At 40.4% G+C, this 16,785-nt stretch overlaps 1 protein-coding gene and 1 long non-coding RNA gene across 4 annotated transcripts in view; one reads left to right on the top strand and one right to left on the bottom strand.

The window, feature by feature from the left end:
• Positions 1 to 493: 493 nt before the first annotated feature.
• LOC148223739 (uncharacterized) lies at positions 494 to 1,734 on the bottom strand. Its single transcript, XR_015804080.1, has 2 exons — positions 1,177 to 1,734; positions 494 to 1,105 (listed from the first exon to the last, which is right to left on the bottom strand). It is a non-coding gene; the product is annotated as an uncharacterized LOC148223739 (long non-coding RNA).
• A 133-nt stretch (positions 1,735 to 1,867) lies between these two features.
• The window catches only part of KMT2E (lysine methyltransferase 2E (inactive)), a 60,081-nt gene continuing 45,163 nt past the window's right edge, over positions 1,868 to 16,785 (top strand). For 2 of the 3 annotated variants that reach the window (XM_014869025.2, XM_014869022.2), the window contains exon 1: positions 1,875 to 2,211. The gene's annotated coding sequence lies outside the window, so the exon portion shown is untranslated. Of the gene's footprint in view, positions 2,212 to 10,790; positions 10,848 to 16,785 lie in introns of all 3 variants that reach the window. The other variant, XM_088165828.1, reaches the window with a different exon arrangement.

Raw genomic sequence — 16,785 nt, 5'->3', positions numbered from 1 at the left:
GCTTTCCTTTTCGCCAGCTCTTCGGGGACGCCCTGCCCGCGTAGTCCTCCCTGGCGCTGAGATCATGGCGCCCGTTTTCTCCCTTTGCCTCCCCCGGCAGCTCCCGACCCTGCCCAGCTGCGGCTGCCCCTGCTGCAGGATGATGTCAGCGCCAGCCAATCAGGGCGCGCCGGGCCACCCGGGCCGGCCCAGCCATTGGCTGCCGCGCCGCTCCCGCCCCCCTCCTGACTCGGACTCCGCCGCGGTTCGCTGCGGAGCCGCAGCCAAGGCACAAGTGCGGGGAGGGGAATAGGAGGGGAAGGGAAAAAAAAAAAAAACCCTACACAAAAAACCGACAACCAAACCCACCAAGACGCCAGCCGCCATTTCGCGCAACAACAGGGAGAACCCGAGCGAGCAGCCCCAGCCAAGCGCCCTAAGGAGAGAGAGAGAAAGAAACAAGAGATACACGCACAGAAGAGTTAGACAGGAAAAAAATACCCATAGACTCCGCCATGATCACAAGACGTTTAATCGCCCCCCCTCCTCCCTCAGACTTAATGCCCCATTACAGCCGCCTCCTCTGCGTCCAACCAGCTAGCAGATCCCTTCACCTCGGCTCCCTCCTGCCGCAGCAGCAGCTGTTTAGAGCCCCAAACTCTCTGTGCCCAAGGTGTGGGGGGACGCTAGTCTATGGCGCTGCTGCTAACTGCTTCTCCAGTCACCCGAAAGTGGCGGCTCCATCGAGGCAGGGTAAGAGCTGCCAGCCCAGCTTTTATCTGGTGCCCCGAGTTTGCGCACTGAAGGAGGCTCGCTCAGCCCCTGGTGGGCGTCGAACGAAACCCCAGCCGCCGCCTCCCCTCCCTCCATCAGCCGTATCGCTGGAGGGGCTGAAGCCGGGCAGGGGAGGCAGGGCGGCGTACGGGTACAGCGGCAGCTGGGAGGAGATACGGTGTTAGGAAGGGGGGCTCCTTACGAGTGGCCGGGGCTGTGCCTGCCCTGAAAGGCTGAGCGAGCTCCTGGTTTTGGCAGCGCCCGCTTGTCTGGATGGAAGCGCGCCATTCCTGCTCCCCGAGCGCTCTTCCCTAAAGGGCAAACGAGGCTCTTTCGCTGCTTGTCTCGTTCCCTACAGAACAGAAATGCCTACAGGGAGTGCTGTCCCACTCGCTTTAAGGAAAGAAGCTTTCTCCCACTTGCCTTTGAGTCCTAAACGCTTCGGGGAAGATTCTCAGCCTCGAGTGTCTTACTGAGAGTTTCAGTCAAAACCTCCTGAGCAGGTCTGCAAAAACTCCCGCTCCTTTCTCGCTCCCCTCTTCCCCGCCCCTCAGGTAGTTCTTCTGCGTATGTGAGACTGCCCGGCTTTTCGCGCAGTCTAGGCCGAAAATGTGCTGTTAGAGATTCATAAAGAACACGTATGCTGACACCATCGACGTCGTGAGGAAGAAGCCGGAGGTTGGGGGTGTGAGAGCGGCCGAGGAGGGAGTTTTGGCGTTTATTCCTCCGAGGATGCAGCTCTGACTCAGACACCCTCGCTCCCGCCCGCGCTCGGCCTCACAACAGGCCGGGACGGAGCCCCCGCCCCTCCCGCGCGTGCTGCGCCGCCGGGGCTGCGGATCGCCCCCGGCGCCAGCCCCCGCTGCCGCCGCCCCTCCTCCGCTGCCCTACTTCCCTCCTCACGGCCCCCCTGCTCAGCCCCTGCCGCAGTCTGGTGCCGCGGCCGCGCCCAGACCCCGGAGCCGTTCAGCGTGTTGCAAAATGGACTCTGAGGGCTCGGCGGGCGCGGGCTGCGCTCCCAGCCCGTAAGCAAAATGGCGGCTGTTTGGCTTCGCCTTGGTAACCCTGCCCCTGTCAGGCGGGGCGGGTGAGCCCCGTGCAGGGGGAGGGAGGGGAGAGCGGACGCCATTTTCCCAGAGAGAGGCAGTGACATAGAAGGGAGCGTAGGAGGCTGGAGGGAGGGAGGCACGGGAGCAGCGGCGGCAGCACCGGGGTTTGTACACAGGTCCCAGGGCAAAGGCGCCTTTGAGCTGGTCCCTGTAAGGTTCTGCGCACTGAGCTAGGTTTGGGGGGAGGGGGGGTCTCCTCTTTCCCTTTTCTTTCTTTTGCTAGCGCCTTCTGAGGGCTGAGTCCTACCTAGAGTAGGGATATCCGCAGTGGGGCTGTTGCATTGTTTTGGTTGGGATAGAGAAGGGGCTCAGCTGAGGGGTCCTGCTGCCTAGCCTGTGACCATTACAGGTGAGTCTTTGGTTATTACCAGCATATTCTGCTGTGGGTGCTTTGGGGGAGGGGGAGGTGGAAGAAGGGAGTGAAATGCGACGGGAATGTCTCATTACCTTCGGTGCTAGTATAACTCCTTCCTACCCTGAAATGTGTTTAATTTCTGTTTAAGTTGCCTTGAATTTGCTTTTCCTTTTGTGGGGTTTGGTTAAAAAATGGCAGGCTGTCGCTATATCTTATGAATATGGCGGGTTACTGTAACTGGAGGAGCTGAGGAGAATTTTTTGGCAGTTACGCCAGATTTATGCATTATGCTTGGAAAATGAGCCAAAAGGAGCTATTATGTGACAACATAGGCTTCCTTGGGCTGGCGGTTTTCAGAACGGGTTTGTGCGTTATTGGGACTGCGTATTGAGTTTTACGAAGCTTGGGGAAGCCTATTCTTTTCCTCCATCCTGTATATTTTTGCTTTGTGGTACTAAAATGGCTCGTTATAGGCCTAATCTCTTTGCCTTCCACACCCCCGCCTCCCTGCCTGCCTCCCTGTTAATATCTCCGCTTCGTGGTGTAACCTGGACAAACGGAGAGCTGTCCCCAGGAGTTTCTGTGCCAGTTTAAAAGGGGATCATTCTCCCCACCCCCTTTCTCGAGGCTGTAAGTAGTTACACTGGTGCACCCCTTTATTGCCTTAGTTTCTGCAGCCAGTGATTGTGTTCCCTGGGTGGCATATCTCATTCTCTTTCCTGAAGCAGTAAGTATTGGTGGGTCAGACCGTATTGCTGCAGACACAGGGGAAGAGAGACAAACGGTTCACTGTGTACTACTAAATAGGGTAGAGAAACATAATATAGCCTTGATTATTAAGGTCCTGTATTCCCTCATACTCGGCTGTTAGGGTACGTGCGGTGTCTGAAAGCCCTGAGGTCCCTAAAATGGTACATACTACGTGTCGTCAAAAGCAGAAGTTCAGTGCTGCATCTAGATTTAGGAATGTTTTAGTCTGTTTATTTACAGTATCTTAAAGGAATAATAACGAAGCATTTTTGCTACTCGAGGTTCAGATCAGAGAAAAGCAGGAGATATCCATGGTAGTACTTGCAACGTATGATTAATTGATTATCATCACTATACTTTTAAAGTTACTTTTAAAAAAATGTGGAGCAAATTTATTAATTTCCCTCTTTTGTCCTTTAGAGATTCTAAAAATGGCGGCCTCAGGCTGATGTTGTGGTAATCTAATCAGCTCGGGTCCTCCACACCCCATGCAGTGCGTTTGTCTGCAGCATATTAGTGTCTTACTATGTTTAAATGAAAAGGCTGTTCCCTTCAAATAACGTACAAAACAGCTCTTGACTTTACTGCGATTTAAAAATGCTGTGTTCCAGCTGATTAATTTTATTGGTTATGTGTGTGAAAGGCAAGTGAACGAGACCACTCTTGTCGGGGAGAAGGGGGGTGGAAAGAGGCAACAGACTCAGGCAGCTCCTTCGAGGGGTGTGTGTATGGTACTGTAAGGTAATATGTATGTCAGTTCAGTAGATTGGAAAAGCTCCTGCGTTTGTGATCGATACTGTACGACTGTCCTACTAACGACATAAAATCAGTAATATTTATCAACGCGCGTAGTGGATTACGATCACTAAGTCAGCCAGCTGAATTCTTTGTGGAAACACATTTGTGAATGTCATGTTCATCTTCCAGGAAATACCTTCACTGGACATCGGTGTAGTAATTCCGTGTATTCATAGTTTGAGAATACAGAATGAACTTAAGGGAATAATATACGCAAGATTATAACCTGTTACTTTATGTGAAGACATGGAATTTCTTCCACTGCCATATAATCTTGGCATTACGTTTTTTTTCTTCAGTTTATTTTGTATATTGCTGTATAAATTGTATATGTGATAATTCACATACAAGTACTGAGGGAAAGTGCGGTTCGTAACCTCTAATTTTTTTCCTAAATGAAATATGAACCTTTTAGTATCACCACTATAAATATGTTTGAGTGGGGGGAAGGGAGGTCACAAGGATTCATTATTTGGTAGTTGGTGTAGTGTACTCTGATACATACTATAGAGGCTGCAAATTGTATGTTTTAAGCAACAATAACAAAAAATAAATTTTCGCCTTTTTTCTAATGCCTGTCTTTAATCTCGTCCTTTAAATTAATGAGATATGAATTCCTATTCCAGTATAGCTTTAGAACCTTCTGGATTTAAATAGTCAAAAGTGAGGTATTGAAGTGGCAAAGCTGTCTTCAATCTCTGACGAATTTTAATTTGAATACCATTTAGGAGCACTGATGTGGGATTTAAGGTATACCTGAAGTTGAACAGTGAGGTAGTTAGACTTTCAGGGTGTTGTTAATGCATGCCTTTAGTGTGTTTTGAGGCCAAAGGTTGAGTGATTTCATTAATTCTCCAGTAATGCGTGCTCCCATCTTCTTTATTTATATAAATACTTTTTTTTTTCCTAAACCACGTCTTATTCTCTTTATTTAAAAGTACATGAGAAAGACTTTAAAAGGTGTATGGGCCTTTATGGAAACCTTTTGCTTTTTTCTTTCCTTGCCTTCAGTTGAAGGTTCCTGTTCTTGATTCTATACAGTCTGCAGCTCTTCTTTGGCCTCTGTCATGTTCTCAAGCAGACATCTGATTCACAATTAGAGGAAAATAACTTTGTACACTTTACAAAAAGCGTTTGGAGGAGGGTAACGAAATAACCCAAAAAATACTAATTTTTCAATTTTTACGTCTTATTTTATGCATTAAGAACCTCTTGGGAATTTAGAGATTTTCCATAGTTTTCCTGTATGAGTTTTAATGAGTCAGTTTGCCTTCGTGACTCAGTTTCTCCATCTGCAAAAACAGACCTGTGGTTTGTTTTAAGGAGATGAGGCTATAAAACAAATTTTACTTTTATTTTTAAGCTCCATTGATGTTTTTATTTATGTAGCCATAAAAAATGGAATACTCCCACTCCCCCAAAACTAATACAAACTTCTTGAAAGAGGGAAGGTTTGAAATCTAAATTCCTTCTTTTTTAATACATGTCTCTGTTCCACATTGTTACAAATGCAATAGTATGGATTGGATTTATGAAACCATTTATGTATCTCAGAGTTTTTCATATCTAAAGGAAAGATTTGCTCGTCACTGAGCCTTTTGGGTGAGTGTTTTTGCCATCTGGGAAATTCCACAGGGGAAATAATAGTGACTCCTTATACTAAATCTAGGGAGAGTTTCTCTTGGGACTAAGTAATGTTTTCAGGTTACTTTGAGGTAGTGCAACTCCCGATTTCTCTTGGACAGTTTCAGCATACACAGCTATTGAAGTTCTGTTGGAAAGCAGCAGAAATACAGAAATCGGTGTCACACTGAAGGCTGAAGTGTTTCTCCAGTTTTGATTTTGTTTTGACTAAGGACAGTCTTAATTTTGCATGCACGCTAAAACTAATTTTAGTAAGGACTATTTGTGGGACTGAGTTAAGAAGTGGTGTATGTAATTGTGGAATCGTGGTATTGTTCTAACTAGATTAATGTACATGAAGGTTTAATGAAAGTATTCTGCTGTTGTCACGTGACGTTCTAACAAAATGTAGTGGGAGGGGTATAGATGGGTGAAGATATAAAATAGAACCCAATTCAGACTTCTGCAGAGCTCCTAAGAAGTGCATCTATGTTATTTGCCTCATGACTTCCATACAAATGAGTATTTGTCAACCTCTCAAAAGCAGATTTTGTTGGACAGTGTTTGTTTTTTTTCAACAGGTACACTGTTGGAGTGTTTCCACTATGCAAATAGTTCTGATTTATTGCTGAATGACACTTAAAGTATCCCTGGGGGAAAAAAGTTTCCACAGATGCGCAATGTGGATTAGGGAAGAAACTCTCAATTCCATGCTTCCAAATTCTGGATTATTTAAAATATTAATTGTAGTGATCTTTTGAATGGTGCAAGATGGATATTTCTATTGACTTCAGTGTTCACATTCTCTTAGTAACTGATGAGTTGTTCCCACAAAATGAAATCTCTTTGAGGATCCAAAATTCTGCTCGTGACCTTCACATTACAGAAGAAACCTGCTGTAGTTGTGTTTGAAGAAAACCTGCTGTTAACCTTTAAGGCATAACAAACAAGTACTTAAAAGAAACCTTTTCAAGATTTCATATACTTGCTAGGGAATATTGATATTCTTTTTATTTCCTTTTGCAAATCTTAATGTATTAATGAAACAGGCAAGATTTAAGCTGTGTTGGTTGTTAGAAAATTTTAATAAGGTTATCTGTAAACCTTTGACGAGAGTTAGTTTTATTGCACAGAGTATATTTTTTTAACGTGCCTGACCTAAGTGATTTTCTTATTTTTCAAAATTAAAATATGAGTAAGAACTGTAGTGAATCAGTGTCCATTCAAGTTATGTGTTTCAAAAGTGCGTGTGAAGATTACAGTATGTATATTTTAGTAGAACACAGGTTGCATCCTGTGCAAGTAGAGTGTGTTTGTTACTTTTGCATATTATATTACCAGAGCACTACCTCTTGTTTCATGTGATAGTTCATAAACTGCTTCAATGGAGGTCCATGGCTGTAAAACCTAAGTGAGACTCTGAAGGACCAGTAATTTTGCAAATTAGGCACTTGCCAAAGTAGTATTGTTTGTAGTTTTAGAGTTTAAAATTTGCACATAGTGTAGATACTACAATTTCATATTCAAGCTCAGGTTAATTAAGGAAAGCTTTTTTATTTTATTCTCATTTGTAGTTGCTTTTTTTTTTTTATTTTATACTATCATAATCTAGGTAATCATTCACTTTTATATCTTCATCACAAAAATAAATTGCCATCAAGTTCAAAGACAGGATGATAAGACTAAATTTTAATGACATTATTGTACTTTATATTGCAACTTAAGAAGAAAGCCATATAATCTGTTGTTGGCCCCCTTATCATATAATGGTGTGAGTAGGGAGGGACCTTCAAAACCACTTTGTTCCAGTGCCTGTGCCGTGGGCAGGGACACCTTCCACTAGACCAGGGTGTTCAAAGCCTCATCAAAGTTTGGCCTTGGATTTCCGGGAATGGGACATGCCCTGCTTCCCTGAGCAACCTGTTTCTAGTGCCTCAGCACCCTCACTGTAAAGAATTTCTTCCTACCATCTAATCTATATCTCTCATCTTTTAGTTTAAAATTGTTCCCCCTTGTCCTATTACTATCTACTCATGTAAAAAGTCACTCTCCCTCTTTTTTTTATAAGCCCCCGCTAGGTACTAAAAGCTTTCGTGGAGCATTTGGAGCCTTCTCCACTCCAGGCTGAATAACCCCTGTTCTCCCAGCCTATGTAGGAGAGTGCTTAGGCCTCTGGATTGTCTTTGTGACCTCCTCTGGATCTGCTCCAAAAGAGCAGATCAAAAATTTCTTTCTTGTTTTGCAGACCCCAGAGCTAGACAAAAATCTGCAGGTGGGATTTCTTGAGAGTGAAGTAGAGGGGCAGGATCACCTCCCTTGACCTGCTGCCCACGCTGCTTTTGATGCAGCCCAGGGCATGGTTGGCTTTCTGAGCTGAGAGTGCACACTGCCAAGTTGTGTCCTGCTGCTCCTCAGTCAGCAGCTGCAAGCCTCTGTCCTCCTCAAGGCTCGCTCTCCACCCGTTCTCTGCCCAGCCTGTATTTGAGCTTCACTGTCCCAGGTGCAGCACCCTGCACTCGGCTGTATTGAACTTCACCCACGTTAAGGTTCATCCAGGCCCACCTCTCAAGCCTGTCAGGGTCTCTCTGGATGATGCCCCTTTCCTCCTGCTTGTTGGCCACCCCACAGAGCTTCATGTCATTGACAGACTTGATGAGAGTGTGTTAAATCCATGTCACTACCAAAGATTTTAAACAGCCGTGGTCCCAACACCAGTTCCTGAGGGATGCTGCTCATCACTTGTCTCCACTTTGACATCGAGCTGGACAGCTTGCAACTCAAACGAGTGCAGCCATGCAGCCAGTTCCTTATTCACCAAATGGTCCATCCATCACATTCATGTCTCTCTCCATTTTAGAGTTAAAGGTGTTGTGCTGAACAGTAATATATCAGTCACAGGGACTGATAAAACTAATAGCCTGTATTTGCCACTCAGGAATTTAAAGTTCTATGTAGAATGGTAGAATTGGGTCTCTTACCTTGAGATGTTCTGAATATTTAAATTTGTTTGGAGTTCATTACTCTTTAACCCTTCTAAATTAACAGGGCTGAAGATACTTTTTGACAGTTGGTGATGCTCTTAGCTTGCCTTGAGTAGACAGAGAGACCTAACTTCTAATTGGAATGGTTATAATGGGCCTGAGTTGAAAACTGTGTCACAGACAGATGATATTCAAGTCTAGACGGTTAATCCTGTTTTAAATATTGGTTTAAAGAAGTTTTTCAATAAGGAGTGGTTTTAGTCAGTTCTGCTTGAACTGAAGACTTGAGAATGACAGCAACTTATATATAACTTTTGAGGAACGTACAGAGTGATTATATGTGTCCTTTGATTTCCAAACCTAACATTCTAGAACTGTGAAAGAAACATGAATACTTTATATATAATTCATAAACAATACAGTAGTTATTTCACTGGTGATATGGGTAAGGTTCCTCCCTCAAATGCTTACCAAGTAATTACACTGATTGCTTTTTTCGTTTGCTTCGGATAGGAGCATTTGATGCGAATCTTTAATATCTTTAATATTATGAATGATTTTTATGAATGACTGTGTTGTGGGGGTCTTTTAAATGTTTGTTTTTCTGTCTTACTTTCCAGTAATATCTTTTGTGCTGAAAGACAAAAGCTGAACATTGCTTTTTGTTCCTTTCTGTGTGGCAGTAGTAGTGAAAATTAAAGCTATTTATTGAGCTTCCATCGCTGGGCAGAATTTCTTTGTGCTTATTTAAAGATGAGGTATTTTATATATCTGTTACTACAATTGTAAAACATACTGAAACCTCAATTGAAAACACAAAGCTATAGAGTTAAAATGCATGGAATCAGAATTTCTTAACCCAGATAATACAGTTTTGCAAAATAATTGCAACTGAAAATAAATTAGGTTTTGTTTTCTTGAAAGTAGGAAGGTTCTTTTGATCTTACACTTCTGTATTTTTTTTGTGTGTCCTTGAACATGAAATAGTCCCTCCATCTGTTCCCTCATTTTCTTTCTTGCCAGTATCTTCCCCAAGTTTTTGTAAAGAACATTGAAATACTGCCAAATTGTTACCAAAAGATATAGTCCAGGTTGACCTGTAGTTAAAATTACACAATGGAGTTCTTCTGACTGCCAGAAAGAATTAAAAGTTTGTGTTTGAAAGAATGTGACTTTGTGACTTGTGTTTAGATTCCTAGATATAAGTGTAGCAGTTAGGTGAATGTCTACAAATTGCTTCCATGAGTAAAAGTAGAAGCAGCTATTGAGCTATTTAGATAAATCAAATGCCACAGATAAAAAAGAGGAGCTAGGTTTTGAAATCTGTGTAAGTGAAAATACATCAAAACAAAAGCATGCTTAGCTGAAGTGAGACTTGAAATAAGCCAAAAGAATTCACTTCTTGTGTAGTAGGTAGCTAATAATTACAGTGGACTCCCAAGTCTTTTTAAGCAGCATAGAAAAAATATTTTTTAATTTGGTATCATGAAGCCTGCAAAATATTAGTAGTGTTGAAGGTGATATCAATATCTATTTTCAGCTACATATTTTTTCACCCCCAAATACGTACTTTTTGGGAGGAATATTGGTGACTGAATTGCCATGAGGTATACTGTTCTATTTAATAAGAAATAAATAGGCTTAGCCCATACAGTTGTAGACGTTAATTTAGAGTGTTCTTACAGAATGTGGTCTGTATATAAGTGTAGAAAGCCTTTATATTTTAGGATATTTGTCAAGAATAATAGTGTAAGGTAAGAGATGAAATGTTTTCTTTGAGAGTAATTGCTAAGTCAGATATAGGCGGTTTGTCTAAGTTTAATCAACAGCTTTTTATCATTTTCTGCTAGATGGAGAAATACTCATTTGCAGTAAAATAGTTGACGCAAAAAATGACATGAAACCAAGGTATTTTTACTGGGAAACTACTTTATTAGCATTTTGAGCCTTTGAATTTTTCTTTAAAGGCTTTTTACATTTCTCAGTGATAGACTATAACAGGCTAATGTTAGGTAGCTAATATGTATTTCTCCAAGCAATAAGCAATATTGCTATGAAAAAATAATTTTACGCCTCTTCATGTGCTGTATTTGTTTTGTATTTTACAGTTCTTTGGCTTTCCAGCTCATAATAATTGCTGTTTTTTGCATGGCTCGGCCTCTTTTTGGTGTGATTTGTTTTCAGAAGTATAGCAAGTGTTTAGTAAACTTACAAACATCAAACAATTGGCAGTTAATTTTCAGTCTTGGGTGTTGACTTCTGCAAATAGAAAATTTAAAATCTGTAAGCATGTTGTGCGTTAGTATATCTCTGCTTACTGCTTCTTTGATTGATTCCTGTTCAATAAACTAATTCTTATTCTTTCTGTAACTGCTTTTACCTTTATTTCCCTTCTACCACTCACTCTTTTTCTCTTCCTAGTCCCATATTTTGTCTAACTTCCAGTGAGAGAAGAAAAGGAGTGAAGAGAGAGAAGAGGTAAGGGCAAGTCTTCATGTTTTGAGAGACTGGCATAGATATTTGAGGAAGAGACCTTGCTTTCACTCACACAATAAGCAAGAGTTGGACCAGATAGTAAGGGAAAGTAGCTTATGTGTGGTGGAAAGCAGCTTTGGTGTATAGCAGAGGCTAGAGTGTGTAGTCCATGTTATGACCCGTGTACTGATGGAAACTCAAGCTTTTTATGCATAGATCTTGGATACCGTGAAGGAGGCAGGGGATTTTATTTCTTTCTGTTAGATACTAAACTCTGACCAATTCATAAAGTTTGGCTGTCATTCCAAACGTGACTGGTCTTTGTTGAATGTAAAATCCTGCGTTTGTCTCAAGACAAACATTAGCTGAAACAGGTTGCCCAGACAATTTGTGGATATCCCATCTCTGGAAGTGTTGAAGCCCAGGTTGGATGGGGACCGTGAGCAACTTGGTAGCAGAGGTGTCCCTGCTTGTAGCAGGGATGTTGGAGCTGGATGATCTTTCAGGTCCCTTCCATCCCAAGCCTTTCTGTGATTCTGTGCTAGTAAATCATGCTTATTGGCACTCTTTTAAAGCAAAGTTGGAGGAGGAGTCTTACTTTGTAGCTGGTTGTAATAGTAGTCTTTCTTAAATAAATTGGTCTGATGATTAAGTGGATCTGTGTCAGTACGAGCAGTTGTGTAATAAACCAGAAATTTTACAGGGCTAGGAATTTAGTAGCCTTGATCTATCTGAAGCTTACTGAAAAATCCAAAAGGAGATGGGGGGAAGCTGTGAGCAATGTCCTGTGAGAAACAGGGAGAGGAAGCATAATGATTTTAGCCATTGCGTGTCGTGTGTGACTTCAAACCAGCCGTAGCAGGTACTTTTTTGGATTTTTGCCTGTCTGACAGGGCACGTGAGAAGGAGGTTAGATGGACATGAGTACTGACAGTGTATAGGTGACCCTGAGCAGCATAGGAGATTATTTGGGGGCTTGAGAGTGAGGCTAGAAGCAGTTAATATTGTGATGAGGAAGAAGATACTGCTGAGGGGGATATAGAGAACATCAAATCAGTGGGGATGTTTGAGCACGCACTACAAGTGCCAGATTTCTTCTAGAACAAGTTGTTTCTTCTATATGATTTGCAGGAGTTGGTCATTAATAAGTCTTAATTTGTATATTTGAGTGTGCCTACTATGTCTTATTTTTCCTACTCTTTTTTTTTCTTCTGTCTCAGCACAAATTAGAAGTAAACTGCAAACTTAATCTCTTAGGTTACCATAGAAAGCAGCAAACAGTAGCAAATTTTTATTTGGACTTGCAGTTGTTTCTAAGCCTGCCCAGTTCTTACTGCAGCTGCAGTGGTGTAACATCTGCAAGTTGAATATCCACCCTGATCTCTTAGGAAAATCTGTATGGTTACAGAGCATGTTAAGGGAAACAGAGAAAACTTCCTTGTATGTAAGATTAGTCATTTATTCATGTATTCTGCTTCTAGGACTGATTAAAGGCGTGTTACCTCCTGAGAAACAGACAGCAATGAATAAATATTGATTACTTAATACGTTTATTTATGGTATGTGTATATATGCTGCATATTTTTTCCATATTTGTGTGTTGATACAAGCATATACATATATGCATATGCACAGTGTAGTTCATTATTTGAAGGATATCTAGAGCGTACCATTAAAATGCTGGTTTCTCTTGCAAATTTTGAAAATAATCTAATTCTTGTTAGGCTTCTATACTCAGACCAGTAGTAGAAAGCAGCAGTTCAGAAAAGCGTGATTTTATTTAATGAAATCTTCTTTAAATCTTTTTCCTTTCCCAATTAAAAATAAAGTTGAAAATCAAACAAACCCAGCAAACAAACAGAACCCAACATGCATACCTCCTAACCAAAAACAAACAAGCAAAAAAATTCCAAAGGGGGGATAAAACCTGTAGGTGGGAAAGCCAAGTAGTAAAGCTTAGTTTGTTGGCCTTGTGACAGTTCAGGACATTAGTTTTCACTCTGTGGACTCTGACAAACTACTGATAGTTGCATTTTTAGTTAGATTTCTCCTGTATAGATTGTGCTAGGGCATAGGTGCATCAACTTCCCTTAGGTCCAGTATTGTGGATTTCTTGCAGTGAAGGGTGGTTCCCATGACCATGGGATAAAATTATTGGCCTGTAAATCTCAAGGAAAGTATGACAAGAATTGCTTTTGCTCGTGATTGCAAAATGTGTGTACACATATGATGTAATTGGAGGGAGGAGGAGAATGTTTAGATTGCATTCTCAATAAATGCAACTTACTCGTAGAAGATGAATGATGAGGTAATAAAATGCAATAAAACAGAATACTACCTTTTGGTCATCTATTACCTGAGATGACTTCGTATAAACAAGTAACAGTAAGATATGCAGGAGTCAGCAGAGATCTGAAAGCAGTAATACAATCTTGGAAATCTTTGCATCTTGCCTGAAAGACCTTATTGATGTGGGAACCAGTAATTAGTTTGTAGTGATCCTTTGTACCTTTGGAGCCAACATGGACTTACAGTAGTGCGAATTTTATACTGGGAGCAAATGGAAGTTAAGAGTTTTGGTTTGGGCTTAGTGCTGTAGAACACTTCAGTATTCAGTTTGACTTGAAGTTACAACCAGGTTAGCATTGTGTGCTGGTAAAACTGAAAGGTCTTGCTTGACTCAAGACTGTCATGCAGATAGTTTGTGTTTTAACACTGAATTATTTTTTATCTGTACTTCTTGTAACTCTTCTACTCTTTCTCTTCTTCCTTGGTCAGTGCTTGAGTGGCAGATTGACTGCTCCAGCAGTTTCATTTGTTGCTTCAAGTTGATACCCTTAAGATTTGTACACATGTCATGGAAATGAGCCTTCATATATTCTGTGTGTATTCTGATACTGAATACTGCTCCAGGAAATGGTTATTAATTTCTTGCCTGGATGTAAAGGTGTGAGGGAAGGGGTTTACCAGTACTCCTAGTTTAGGAAAAGTTCTGTGCTTGTGTTCAGGGGAAATAAGCTCTGGGTAAAGGTGAGCTGAACTGCCCATTGCTGGGTAAATTGAGAAACCATGTAACTTTTTAGATGGTCAAGGGGGAATGACAGTCATTCTTGGCCATTTCAGTTACTCAGTTTACTACATATGGGAAAATTACTGCTTTCACCTTTATGTATTTTGTAATACATATTTCAAGCTATATAATTCTGCTTTTAAGGAAAGATAGTTGTTATATGTAGGTAGGTTAGAAGGTTTTGATTAATTTTTCTTCAACTCTAGTTATGTGGATTTTGTTTATGGACCTTGTGAGAATTCTGTGTAGACAGAGTATAGAGAGGGTAATTTGGTTAGTGTATGAATATTTCTGTCTTGACATTAGTTAAGGACTTCACTTTGAAGTCGTATGCATCAGTGTAAAATCTAAACTATCTTACACCAGCACTGTTGAGTCTAACGAAATAACAGAATTAGAATTAGATTTTTCTCCTTAAACCTCTGTGTTTAGGGAGATCCTTGTTACTTGCTTTGCAGAGGCATTCTGTGATTAAATCTTCTAAAGCTTGAAACCATCTAAACCATCTAATAACTGTTTTTTGAATCTTGTAATTGTTGATGGGTGATGGCTGATAACTGCAGAAAAAATACTGAAGAACTTTACATGTGTGTTGAAGCCATAAAAACAGGAACAAAATTATTTAGTAATTTTTAATGCCTAGTGATGTCAGAAGCTTGAACTGATCTAACAATCCATATACTTAAGTTAGTGTAGTCTTCTGTGTATGTGGGAAGATTGTTATATTTGAGGCAGGATATAATCTAACTGTAAGCTTAATTCATTATTCCAGTTATGCCCCTTTATAAATAAGAAAACAAATGTTAAGTTTCAAGTTACTTTGAATTCTGTTCCTAACTTCTATAGTAAAAGTATTTTTTCTAACTTTTGTATGTTTTTTGCTTTTTGTATTTGTCACATGACAATAGAATCTGAAAATTGATTCGTGGGAAGGGAAAAATGAGGAACAGTGACACTGTGTAAAAAGCTGTCAAGAGATGTGAAGAAAAACAGCTTTCATTAAGTTTTTTTTGTCTTGGATTTTTGTAGTATTAGACAACATGGTTTAAAAAAACCCCAACAAACAAAAACTCCTCGCCATATTGTAATAAATAATATTACTGTAAGTAATAATACTATCTTAATATATTAATATCTCTTTGGGATTTTTTTTATGTTTAAGACAAATAAGTTGTTACTGGTGTTGCCACCATCTCTTGTCGTGGATTTTTCATATAAGTTTTGTATGTGTGCATTGAGATGGGAGCTTTAGTATTCTTAGACATAGGGTCTAGCAGTTTTAAAATTACTGGTGTAATTTCAGGAGATCATGCACTTACCTTCTGATTCAAGAGCTCTCCTTTGTGTACCAGTGTAAAAGTTGAGTTTTTTTCTTCTGCTGTGACACAAGTGATAGATCACACTACACAAGTGATCTTAGCAATATATGACAGAAAGGAAATGTGGTCTTTGTTAGACCACAGAATAATGTTGCCTTGCTGGAATACCTTAGGGATAATGTGTGAGTTATTTTCTGTTCTTTAATGCATAAATTGTGTTCTCTATACAAAGCCACAGAGATTAATATTTTGGAATGTATTACGCTCTTCTGTTGTTTGAGTACAGTTAATTTTTACTAAAAGAGTCTTGGTGTCATAAACAAAGTGGATCATGAGAAGTATGGTGAGACTTCACATATGTTAGAGTTGATGTGGCTGTCGAGTCAGAAAGCTCCTGTGCATTCTCTAGAGATGAGAAGTGCCATTAAAAGTGTAAACCAGTATGAATGAATGGTGAAGTGTGATGGGTGTGAAGAGGTTGATCTTGCACACGATAAATGTTTTAACTAGATTGAACAGAAATTTTTCTGGGTTTTAAGATGAGCATTTTATTATTAGGGAAAAATAAATTTTTACTGCAACTAAATAAAAGCAAAATTAATTTGAATAAGGATGTTTTTTCTCATATAATAAAGCTGTAGGGTGATTATGAGAAAATCTTATGAATCTAAAAGATTGCCAAAATTCTTTGAGACCTTAGAGTGTATTATCACTAATAGAGTAAACTATAACAAAATTGGAGGGCCTCTACTGTTGTTAATTAAGATACAGTAGATGAGGCACTTTGCCCAGTAAAGAGCTCATCAATGAACTTTGGACTAGCGTTTTTATATAGTGGCTTTTAACTCCATGACCCTGACATTAACTGGAGAAACCAGTGTGGTCTTCCTGTCTTTCAAAGTAATGTACTGCTTGAAGAAAGACTTTCTTAAACATAAGTTGTGGAAATCAGTGTACCTGTGAAAACAGTTTCTTAAAGGCCATGGATGACAGTTTGTCAAGGTTCTGAAAAAATAATTACTTGAAATAGATGGATACGTGCAGGAATTGGAAAGTACCAAATCATGACAGCAGATAGTATTTTATGACTCATCAAAAATACCAAGCTTCAAAGGATAAGCAATCTCTTCATAGATAAAATTCCCCAGTAGTTGTGTTATGTTCTTCCTTAACTTACAAAAATACTGGAAATATTAGTATGTCATGACAATACTTCTGTTTCTGACATGGCAGAAAATAATTATTTTCCATCATTCCAAATCACTTTAGTGGTCATAATTGGATCGCCTATATATAAGGTCACAGTTCTGTTTAGTAAGTGGGTGTAGTGTTATTAATTTATCCTAGGTCTCCCCCCACTCCCATTACGGGCATTTGTTGAGGATGGCTACTCATAAATAATGAGCAATGTTTGTATTAACTTGGCTGTCTAGGTATTGCAAGCCAGTGACTGCCTTCATTCTTCCACATTTAACTATAGGCAGAGGAAAAGCTTTAGAGGGTTTTGTGTGTGTGATGAAGAAGATGGTCAAAACCAGTGAGTTAGTATTGC

Source organism: Sturnus vulgaris, chromosome 5, assembly GCF_052056855.1.
Source record: "Sturnus vulgaris isolate bStuVul1 chromosome 5, bStuVul1.hap1, whole genome shotgun sequence".
Lineage (NCBI taxonomy): Eukaryota > Metazoa > Chordata > Aves > Passeriformes > Sturnidae > Sturnus > Sturnus vulgaris.
This window is presented reverse-complemented; position numbering and strand designations above follow the sequence as displayed.